The following is an 11770-nucleotide window of genomic DNA, read 5'->3' as shown; positions in this document are numbered from 1 at the left end:
GTCTTAAGTGTTTTAGTTGAGTTTCGGAGAAGGATTCAATGGAGTTTTGATGTGGATATTGAGCTGGAATGTCTGTGGTAATTATCTGGGTTTGTTCAATAAGTTTTGAGTGCGTTAGCTTGAGGAAAATGCAAGGAAAGTGATGGAAATTCTGGGTTCGGTGGTGAGGGCCGCGGCCCTAGGAGGGGCGCACCACAGCCCGTGTGCGCACGCGGTCGAGTGTGGCCGAGGAGTTCATGCGCGTCGCGACGCTTGGTGCGTGCGTCACGGCCCGTGTGTGTTGTAGGGGTGTGCTAGCCTCTGTTTTGAGGCTAGCCGCGGCTCTAGAGGGTGGGGTCACAGCTCTTAGTGCTAGACTGCATGTTTAAGGATGTTTAGGCTTGGGAATTCAATGGTTAAGGCTCGAGATGGATTTTATCACCCGGATTGATAGAATTCAAGGTCCCGGAAGTTAGGGTTATGGATTAAAGTTATTTATTGGATTAGAATTTGATGGATGGCTATTGTCAATATGTTGTGACTAGGGTTTCAGTGAGGTTTAAGTTAGAGGACTGTGCTCGGGACATCGGTGCTCGGTGAGCTCGAGACTCAGGTAAGAAAACCCTTGTTCCCATAGAGCTTGTGTGCAGGGCTGAGCCCAATGTGTTTGAATAGAATTGGTATGCAGGGCCGAGCCCAATATGTTAGAACTGCAGGGCATATCCCTTTAACTGAATATGCTAGAATTCTGTACTTGTTTGCTATGCTATGTATGTTATGATGTGAATGATCGGCACGAGCTGGGAACAGTGTAGACCAAGAACGGCGTTGGGCACAATGAGTGCAAGGCCGAGAACGGCAAGGGGACGGGAGCATCGTTGAGCACATGGAGTGCGAGTTGCCAGGGCGAGTCCCTAAAAGGATACCTAGGATATCCTCACGGCATGGTTCGCGAACCCACGGCTTGGTAAACGCCTGGGACGACTAGGCCGTATGTGTTTTGCCCATTGGTGGCCTATTTATATGCTTGATATAAGTGTTGCATATGTTATCTGCTTGTGGGTTTTCTTGTTGGGCTTCGGCTCACATATGCTCTGTGGTGCAGGTAAGGGTAAAGAGAAAGCCAACCAACCATGAGTATAGCAGGCGTGAGGCGGCGTGTACATGTTGGGCCAGCCTGGCTGCCACAACCAGTGGTATTTTGGGAGATGCTTGTAAATAAACCTAGATTTTGTCGTTTAGTCGACTTAGTTCAATTTTTATGTTGTAAATATTTCTAAACTGTATTTTGGGATCCTAGGTGTCAGACCTTTATGATTTTCAATATTATGGTGTTATTTCTAACGTTTTTCCTCTGTTTACGGCTTAATTACACTATTTGACCTAAAACCTCGATTAGCGAGTTGCAAGCACGTTTTTAAACTCACTTAGTAACGACTCTAAGGATGTAGGGTGTTACAACTAGGTATCAGAGCGAGCCAAGGTTATTGGTTCTAGAGATTGACCGAACATGTACACTCGCTGTCAGTGAGAGGCTCAACTCAGGGTTGGTTGGTAAGATTGGCTAATATGTCTGAATATGTGTTTGAATGCCCTGTTTGCCTGCTTATTTTATATGGAGCATGATGAATGGTTAACATATGCATGATGCTAGGGCATGGCCCGTTGTATGTTATATGTTGTATGAGCTATTATTTGTGGATGACTGATGTGTTTGGGAGGTGGTTTTGGATGTTATTATTATGCCTGATGAGCGGCGTCGTTGGTTGCAGGCATATTTGTTGAGATGCCTCGACAATCAGCTAGACTCCGCGGCAGTAGGGCCGAGGATGACAACTAGGGTCATGACCCTCCACCTGCCCCACAGAATTGGCAAGAGATGTTTGCTGAGATGGAAGCAAGACTGCAGCGAACAGAGGAAGAGTTGCGACAGTTGAGGCAGCAGGCCCCGCCTTAGGTTACTGGGCTACCAGTGCAGCAGGTTGCAGCGCTAGTGCCAGTGTAGTCTGCTATGGAGAATAAGTGGGAACCTTTGTATGAGAGGTTCAGGAAGCAGCATCCTCCCACCTTCGAGGGTGGATCAGACCCACTGCGGGCAGAATAGTGGATGAATATGATTACCTCAATTCTGGATTTTATGAGAGTTCAGGGGAATGAGAGGGTAGCCTGTGCTAGCTACATGTTCAGAGAGGATGCCTGCATTTGGTGGGATGTGGTGGTGCAGAGAAGGGATATATCAGTTATGACCTGGGAAGTATTCAAAAACTTGTTTAATGAGAAGTACTACAATGTGGCAGTACGAGCTGCGAAGGGTTATGAGTTTATCAACCTAACCCAAAATCAATCGACAGTAACAGAGTATGCAATAAAGTTTGATAGATTGGCGAAGTTTGTGCTAGATCTAGTGCCGACTGATGCGGCAAGGAGGGATAGGTTTGTGCGGGGATTGAATGTTATGATTGCCCGCGATGTGAATATTACCTTGGATCCAGAGACTACTACTTATGGCCAGGTGGTGGAAAAGGCCCTTACTGCTGAGAGGGCTGAAGATCAGATTTGGAAAGATAGCGCTATTAGGTGCGATGCCAGGAGGACAATGCCTCCTTTTGTTGGGTTCAGTCGTGGTGGTGGTTCTAGTGAGCAGAAGAGGAAGGCCCCAGATTCCTTTGTTCCTCCCAATTCTGATAGGAGGGCACGGGGTGCTTCCACTGGTCGTCAGGGTGGCAGTGACAATTGGAGGAGTTTTCCAATGTGTCCGCGATGCAGGCGACGACACCAGGGTGAGTGCAGGATCAGGGTCTGCTTTATTTGTGGGAGTGCCAGCCATCTGAAGAGGGATTGCCCTCAAGTTAAGAAGGAGGAGCAGAAGCTAAGTGACAGTCTTGCTCCTGCCAAGGTATTCACTTTGACACAGACTGAGGCGGAGGCTAGCCCCTCAGTGGTGACAAGTCAGATCTCTAGTGCTCGTTTTCTGTATACTGTATTGTTTGATTTAGGGGCTACCCATTCATTAGTATTTGCTAGAGTGATAGATCGGCTTTGTAGACCCAGTGGTGTGTATGCTAGGGGATTTCAGACTCTGTTGCCAACAGGAGAATTGGTAGTCTCTAGGAAGTGGATTAAAGCATTGCCAGTAGAGGTAGATGGTAGGGAACTGTCTGTTGATCTGATTGAGTTAGAGATGGATGATTCTGACCTGATTTTGGGAATGGATTGGTTATCAAAGTATGGGGCAACGATTGACTGCAAGCGCAGAATGGTGACTTTTGAACCAGAAGGGTAGGTACCCTTTGTGTTTGTGGGGTCAGTTAATGGACCGCGTGTACCAATGATTTCAGCCTTAAGGGCTAGGGACCTGATGCAGGAAGGTTAAATAGGATTCCTGGCAAGCGTTGTGGATACTTCTAGGGTGGTTTCGGTTGGACCAGGTGAGACTAGATTAGTGTGTGAGTTTCTTGATTTGTTCCCAGCGGATCTGTCGGGGTTGCCGCCGCAGCGGGAGATTGACTTCGTTATAGAGTTGGTACCAGGAGCTGAGCCAGTATCAAGGACACCTTAAAGAATGGCTCCAGCGGAGTTAAAGGAGTTGAAGATACAGTTGCAGGAGTTACTTGATTTGGGGTTTATCAGATCGAGTTTCTCGCCATCGGGTGCTCCAGTGTTGTTCGTTAAGAAGAAAGACGAGTCCCTTAGGATGTGTATTGATTACAGGGAGCTGAACAAGTTAACCATTAAGAACAAGTATCAACTGCCTAGGATCGACGATTTATTTGATCAGTTACAGGGAAGAACAGTGTTTTCCAAGATAGATCTCCGATCAGGTTACCATCAGTTAAGGATTAACGAGGAGGACATACCAAAGACTGCTTTCCGAACGAGGTATGGACATTATAAAGTTCTGGTTATGTCCTTTGGATTAACCAATGCCCCAGCAGCCTTCATGGACATGATGAATAGGGTTTTCAAGGATTATCTGGACAAGTTTGTGATAGTATTCATCGACGACATCCTAGTGTACTCCCAGTCAGAGGCAGAGCATGAGCAGCATCTGCGGTTGGTACTACAACGGTTAAGGGAGCATAAGTTATATGCTAAGTTCAGAAAGTGTGAGTTCTGGTTGCCACAAGTTACGTTTCTGGGCCATATTGTCAGTAAGGAGGGGATTCTGGTTAACCCGAGTAAGATTGAGGCAGTTAGAGATTGGCCTAGATCTTGCAGTGTTCCTGAAGTGAGAAGCTTTCTGGGTTTAGCAGGGTATTATCGGCGGTTTGTTGAGGGGTTCTCCAGAATAGCTATGCCATTGATAGAACTGACAAAGAAGAAGACAAAGTATGTCTGGACGGACAGGTGTGAGAACAGTTTTAGGGAACTGAAGCGACGATTGATTACTGCGCCGGTGTTAAGCTTGCCAATAGAGAATGAGAAGTTTGTGGTCTACTGTGATGCATCCAGGCAGGGTTTCGGGTGCGTGTTGATGCAAGTTGGTAAGGTGATAGCCTATGCATCGAGACAGTTGAAGGAATATGAGCAGAGATATCCTACGCATGACCTAGAGTTGGCAGGGGTGGTGTTTACACTTAAGATTTGGAGGCATTATCTTTATGGTGAGAAATGCGAGATATACACCGACCATAACAGCCTAAAGTATTTATTTACACAGAAGGACCTGAATATGTGCCAGAGGCGGTGGCTGGAGTTGGTTAAGGATTATGATTGTGATATCCTATATCATCCTGGGAAGGCTAATGTAATGGCTGATGCATTGAGTCAGAAAGGCCCAGGACAGTTGTTTAGTTCGAGGTAGATATCTGATAAGTTAGCTGAGGAGATGACCAGAGCAGGTATAGAGTTGGTGGTTGGTCAGTTGGCCAACATCACTCTTCAGTCTACACTCCTTGAGAGGATCAAGGAAGCACAGGGGAAAGATTCTCAGTTACGAGGTCATAGTGAGAGTGCCTTAGTCGGAGCGACAAAGGACTTTTCCATTTCGGAGATGGGGTTACTGAGGTACAAAGGCCGAATTTGTGTTCCGATGGATTTTGATATCCGGCGAGAGATCTTGGATGAATCGCATACCACTCCCTATTCTTTGCACCCGGGTACGACAAAGATGTACCAGGACTTGAGAGCTCTATATTGGTGGTCGGGCATGAAGAGGGATGTGGTGGATTATGTGGCTAAGTGCTTAACTTGCCAGCAGGTTAAGGATGAGCACCAGAGGCCAGCAGGGTTGTTGCAGCCTCTGGGGATTCCATAATGGAAATGGGAAGATATTACTATGGACTTTGTGGTTGGTTTACCAAGAACTGTAGGACAGCATGACTCGGTATGGGTGATTGTGGATAGGTATACCAAGTCCGCCCACTTTTTACCTGTTAGGACAACTTATACTGTAGAGCAGTATGCTGAGTTGTATGTGAAGGAGATTGTTCGACTTCATGGGGCTCCGAGGTCGATAGTATCCGACAGAGATCTCACCTTCACTTCCAAGTTTTGGGAGAGTCTATAGAAAGCTATGGGCACCCAGTTACCGTTTAGTACCGCTTATCATCCTTAGACGGATGGGCAGTCTGAGAGGACGATTCAGATATTGGAAGATATGATGTGGGCCTGTGTGCTTGATTTTGGAGGATCGTGGAGTAAGTATCTCCCATTGATCGAGTTCTCGTACAACAACAGTTATCAGGCGACCATTGGTGTGGCTCCGTACGAGATGCTTTATGGAAGGAAGTGTAGATCACCTATCCATTGGGATGAGACAAGTGAGAGGAGGTATCTGGGTCCAGAGATGGTTCAGAGAAGCAATGAAGGAATTGAGAAGATTAGAACGCATATGCTTGCCTCCCAGAGTCGACAGAAAAGTTATTCAGACCTGAAACGCAGGAGCGAGAAATTTCGGGTTGGTGATCATGTGTTCCTTAGGGTTTCACCCATGAGGGGTGTGAAACGGTTTGGTGTTCGGGGCAAGTTGAGCCCTAGGTTTATTGGTCCCTTTGAGATTCTGGAACGGGTTGGAGAGGTAGCTTACAGATTAGCGATGCCTCCAGCTTTATCGGGAGTTCATGATGTTTTCCATGTATCCATGCTCCGGAAGTATATGTCGGATTCAATGCATGTTCTAAGTTTTGAGAATATGGAGCTTGATCAGGATTTGTCCAATGAGGAGAAGTCGGTTCAAATTCTTGACCGGAAAGATAAACTCTTGCGGAGCAAGACCATCGCCTTGGTGAAAGTGCTGTGGAGAAACCGCAAGGTTGAGGACACGATGTGGGAACTTGAGACAGAGATGAGGGAGCGGTACCTCGAGTTGTTCAGGTAATTTCGAGGACGAAATTTCTGTAAGGAGGGGATAGTTGTAACGACCTGAATTTGCTAATCGGGCTTAGGGCCTTGATTAGTGTGGCTAGAGGGCAATAAATGATTTAATATGCTTATATGTGGATTTATGTGGATATATGATAGTGATGCATGTTTAGTTGAGTTAAATGTGCATGTGGGCCCCGTCTGGATATTAGGGGCGTAAGTGTGATGAATGTGATAAATCTTATATATATATGTGATATGTCTGTGCAGCACGATCCGAGACAGTCCTGGGGAGCGGTTAGCCAGAGAGTCACAACGGGGTTGAGATTCTAACTCGGGGCGAGTCGAGGGGTAATTTGGGTACTAGGTGTGTTATGGGAGTATCGGGACATGAAAATAAATATTTGGAGATATATTTGAGGATAGAATATCTAGGAGGGAATATTGGGAAAAATTACCATTTTACCCTCGGGGACGTTTTGGTACCCCGAGCCTTGAGGTAACCCTTTAGACTGAAGTCAAGTAAAACAAAAAGAAAAAGCACTTAGAAACTTTGGTAAAATCGACTTATACTCCTGCTTTCAGCTAAGGATAGCTTCTCACCATTCCTTTCTCTCTCTCTCCTTCATTCTCTAAGGAACAACTCAAGGAAATTTTGGTGTAAGCTAGCTTAAGCAAGGAATTAGGCAGAGAAAACTTAGGAGCTTGAAGCTTGGGGATTGAGGATCAACTTCAAGGATTGAGTTCAGCAAGGGGTAAGCTTTAATTATAGGATTATGCTCAGATTTGCTGCTGGTTTGTAAGAATTTTCATGTTGGTTAAGTTTGCTCTGTCTTAAGTGTTTTAGATGAGTTTTGGAGAAGGATTCAATGGAGTTTTGATGTGGATATTGAGCTGGAATGTGTGTGGTAATTATCTGCGTTTGTTAGATAAGTTTTGAGTGGGTTAGCTTGAGGAAAATGCAAGGAAAGTGATGGAAATCCTGGGTTCAGTGGTGAGGGCCGCAGCCCTAGGAAGGGCGCGCCGCGGCCCGTGTGCGCGCGCGGTCGAGTGTGGCCAAGGAGTTCTTCCGCGCCGCGGCCCGTGTGTGTTGCAGGGGTGTGCTAGCCTCTGTTTTGTGGCTAACCGCGGCTCTTGAGGGTGGGGTCGTGGCTCTTAAATCTAGACTGCATGTTTAAGGGTGTGTAGGCTTGGGAATTCAATGGTTAAGGCTCGGGATGGATTTTATCACCCGGATTGATAGAATTCAAGGTCCCGGAAGTTAGGGTTATGGCTTAAAGTTATTTATTGGATTAGAATTTGATGGATGGCTATTGTCAATATGATGTGACTAGGGTTTCAGTGAGGCTCAAGTTAGAGGACTATGCTCGGGACATCGGTGCTCGGTGAGCTCGGGACTCAGGTAAGAAAACTCTTGTTCCCATAGAGCTTGTGTGCAGGGCTGAGCCCAATCTGTTTGAATAGAATTGGTATGCAGGGCCGAGCCCAATATGTTAGAACTGCGGGGCGTAGCCCTTTAACTGAATATGATAGAATTCTGTACTTGTTTGCTATGCTATGTATGTTATGATGTGAATGATCGGCAAGAGCCGGGAACGGTGTAGACCGAGAACGGCGTTGGGCACGATGAGTGCAAGGCCGAGAACGGGAAGGGGCTGGGAGCAGTGTTGAGCACATGGAGTACGAGTTGCCAGGGCGAGTCCCTAAAAGGATACCTGGAATATCCTCACGGCATGGTCCGCGAACCCAGGGCTTGGTAAACGCCTGGGTCGGCTAGGCCGTATGTGTTTAGCCCATTGGTGTCCTGTTTATATGCTTGATATAAGTGTTGCATATGTTATCTGCTTATGGGTTTTCTTGTTGGGCTTCGGCTCACATATGCTCTGTGGTGCAGGTAAAGGTAAAGAGAAAGCCAACCAACCATGAGTATAGCAGGCGTGAGGCGGTGTGTACATGCTGGGCCAGCCTGGCTGCCACAGCCAGTGGTATTTTGGGAGATTCTTGTAAATAAACCTAGATTTTGTCGTTTAGTCGACTTGGTTCAATTTTTATGTTGTAAATAATTCTAAACTGTATTTTGGGATCCCAGGTGTCAAACTTTTATGATTTTCAATATTATGGTGTTATTTCTAAAGTTTTTCCTCTGTTTATGGCGTAATTACACTATTTGACCTAAAACCTCAATTAGCGAGTTGAAAGCACGATTTTAAATTCACTTAGTAACGGCTCTAAGGAAGTAGGGCGTTACAGTGTGGAGCCCAAGTTCGTGACTCATTAGTCACTTATCTGGTTCAAGTTCGTGACTCATTAGTCACTTATCTAGTTTAAGTTCGTGACTCATTAGTCGTTCGTGACTCATTAGTCACTTATTTGGTTAGGGTATGGAACCCAAGTTCTTGACTCACTAGTCACTTATCTGGTTAGGGTGAAACCCAAGTTCGTGACTCGTTAGTCACTTATCTGGTATCATTTACTTGGACTTGCTTGCAAGCATGAATAGGGCTATTATTGCAAGGCATGCTTATTGTGATTTGGTGACATGTTGTTACCTAAGTATGAGCATATTGAGTTTTCTTGCTGAGCCTCAGCTCACGGGTGCTATGTCGAGTAGTAAAGGAAAAAATAAAGTTGGACCATCCCTAAGTTGGAGAGCTTAGGTGATGATGTGTACATATGCAGCTGCTCAGCTACCACCGCCAAGGATTTAAAGAGGAACTAACGGTATACCCTATTTTGCCACTTAGGTCGGCTGGTTGTAAATATTTAAAATATATTTTTGGGATCCCAATGTATACAGTAAACATTTTAGTGAAATGTTGTATCGTTGACCAAAATTTTTAACCCTAAATTGTTAATCATATTGAGTTACAATGGCCAAATGACTCGGTTAGCAAGTTTAGCACTGTTTAAAATGCACAACATAAGGATCCTTGGGTAGTAGGGTGTTACCACTTGGTATCAGAGCGAGCCAAGGTTAAAGGTTCTTGTAGACAAGTTGGGCATGTACACTCATCACTAAAGACAAGCTTCACTCAGGGTATGGTAACTAGTTCTATAGTTATGTTCTTAACTGTTTAAATAGAATAGAAATGCTTTACCTGCATGTTGTGTTAAGGTGCATGAGATTCTGATAGAGCCTGGCTCTTGATTATTGATATGATTCTATGATTACCTGCATAGTGAATATATAAATGTGTTATTTGCATGCTAGAGTTGGAGGCATGGTATGTACGTTGGAAGAGCGGGAGTTATGAATTGATGTACGAATGCTATTGGCATATTTTTAGCACTGCAGTGGCCTTTGAATGTAGTATGGTATGATTGTTCCCGTGGGGAATGTTTTTTAATATGCTCATCATGTTTAATGGGTCAACTTATTGACTGCAGATTCAATTAGCAAGTATGTATCCAAGGCAGAAAATGATACTTGGTGGTGGTTATACTTAGGTTGGGAATCACAACCAAGGTTTGAGTTCTTCACCTACCCCTCATAATTTCCAGCAGGTGTTTACAGATATGCAATTAAGATTTCAGAGGCAAGAGGAAGAGATTAGGTGTTTGAAATAGCAGCAGGTTCTATCAGGGAACACCTCTTCCTTTGTTATGCCAGGAGTGGCACCAGTATTGGCTCAGCTGAGGGTTGAGAACAGATGGGAATTTCTTTGTGGAAGATTCTAGGACTATTACCCTCCAGTCTTTGAGGAAGGCCTAGATCCATTCAGAGCTGAGCAATGGATGGCATGATCAGTTCCATTCTCGACAGTATGGGGGTGGTAGGTCACCATAGGGTGATCTGTGCTACATTTGTATTGCGGGATGATGCCCGAACGTGGTGGGAAGTAGTATCCCAGACACAAGATATAGCTGTGAAGGACTGAAAATAATTTAGGTAGCTGTTTAATGAAAGATATTATAGTGATGCAATCAAGACTGCTAAGATGAATGAGTTTCTGAACCTCGTTCAGGGAAATGCAACAATAACCGAGTATGTTAATAAATTCGATCGGTTGGCCAAGTTTGCTTTTGATATGGTACCCATGGATGTGGCTCGGAAGGAAAGGTTTATCCAGGGATTGAATCCCATAATAGCTCAGGGCATTAGAGTTGCCCCAGTGTATGGAATTTCTACCTATGCTCAGGTGGTAGGGAAGGCTCTTGCTGTTGAGAGCACAAGAAATCAGATTTAGAAAGAGACTGCCGGAGAGCGTGGAGCTCAGATAGTAACACCTTCGTTTATTGGATCGAGCAAGGACAAGGATTGGAATGTCTACCCAGAATGCACTCGGTGTAAGAGGCGTCATATGGGAGAATGTCGAGCAAAGGCATGTTTTTTTGTGGAATAGTTGGGCACCGTAAGAGGAATTGCCCAAGGCGAAGGAAGGATGAGCAAAAGGGGGTGGACAGCTTAACTCCAGCTCGAGTGTTCGCTCTGATGCAGTTTGAGACTGAGACTTAGGCTGGTTCCTTAGTGGTGGCAGGTCAGCTTTCTAGTTTTGATTTTTTTATTGCGCTGACTGGTTTTGGTGTCATGTTGTTCATTGTTTGTTGCATCTAGAGAGGCATAGATTTGATATGAAGATTGCATGGTTACGTTGTGATGAGAATGTGATACTTTATTTATGATCTTAAGAGATGATTTGGATTATTACGATGAGAAGGGACTCATTATTTAATTTGATAGGGTTGGTTATGACTGACTTCGATATGATCCTGTATATGGACTGGTTAACCAAGTATGAGGCAATGTTAGATTGCAAGAAAAGGATAGTAACTCTTGGTTTTGAGAGTGGGAAACCCTTGTGGTAGTTTGCATTGTGCATGGATTTTGTATGTTGATGACATCTGTATTTCGAACTGGAGACCTATTGCAGGAGGATGCATAGGATTTTTTTAACTAGTGTGGTGGATACCACTTAGGTCGTGCCAGTGGGATCAACACATACTGGATTAGTCTGTGAGTTTCTGGATGTGTTTCTCGGAGATTTGCCAAGATTACATTTACACAAAAAGATAAAGGGTAATTGGATTGGTGCCAGGGACGGAATCAGGTCTAGGGCACTAAATTAAATGGCTTAAGCAAAACTATAAGAACCAAAGGCTTAATTATTGAGTAAGATGGTATTCTCAAAGGTGGATCTTTGATCTGATTAGTACCAGCTAATGATCAGGAAAGAGGATAAGCAGAAAACTGCCTTTTATATCAGATATAGGTACTGGATGTGCCGAGTTATGTTTTGGTGGATTTGATTAATGTTGAGTTGTTTTGATGGATTAGATGAGCAGAGTATTCAAAGATTATCTAAATTATATTTTTGATCGTCTTGATCAATGGTATTGTGGTACACTCTCAGTTGGAAATTGCCGAGGTCAAGGAATGCCTTAGAGATCAGAAGTTTGCTTGGACGGGCAGGATGTTACATGTCCTTTGTGGAAGAGTTCTGAGTCTTCTTACAGATCAGAACCAGTTTGTAGGTTATTATGATATCTC

This window comes from Humulus lupulus, chromosome X (assembly GCF_963169125.1).
Source record: "Humulus lupulus chromosome X, drHumLupu1.1, whole genome shotgun sequence".
Taxonomy (NCBI): Eukaryota; Viridiplantae; Streptophyta; class Magnoliopsida; order Rosales; family Cannabaceae; genus Humulus; species Humulus lupulus.
The sequence above is the reverse complement of the archived record's forward strand: the minus strand, read 5'-3'. Positions refer to the sequence as shown.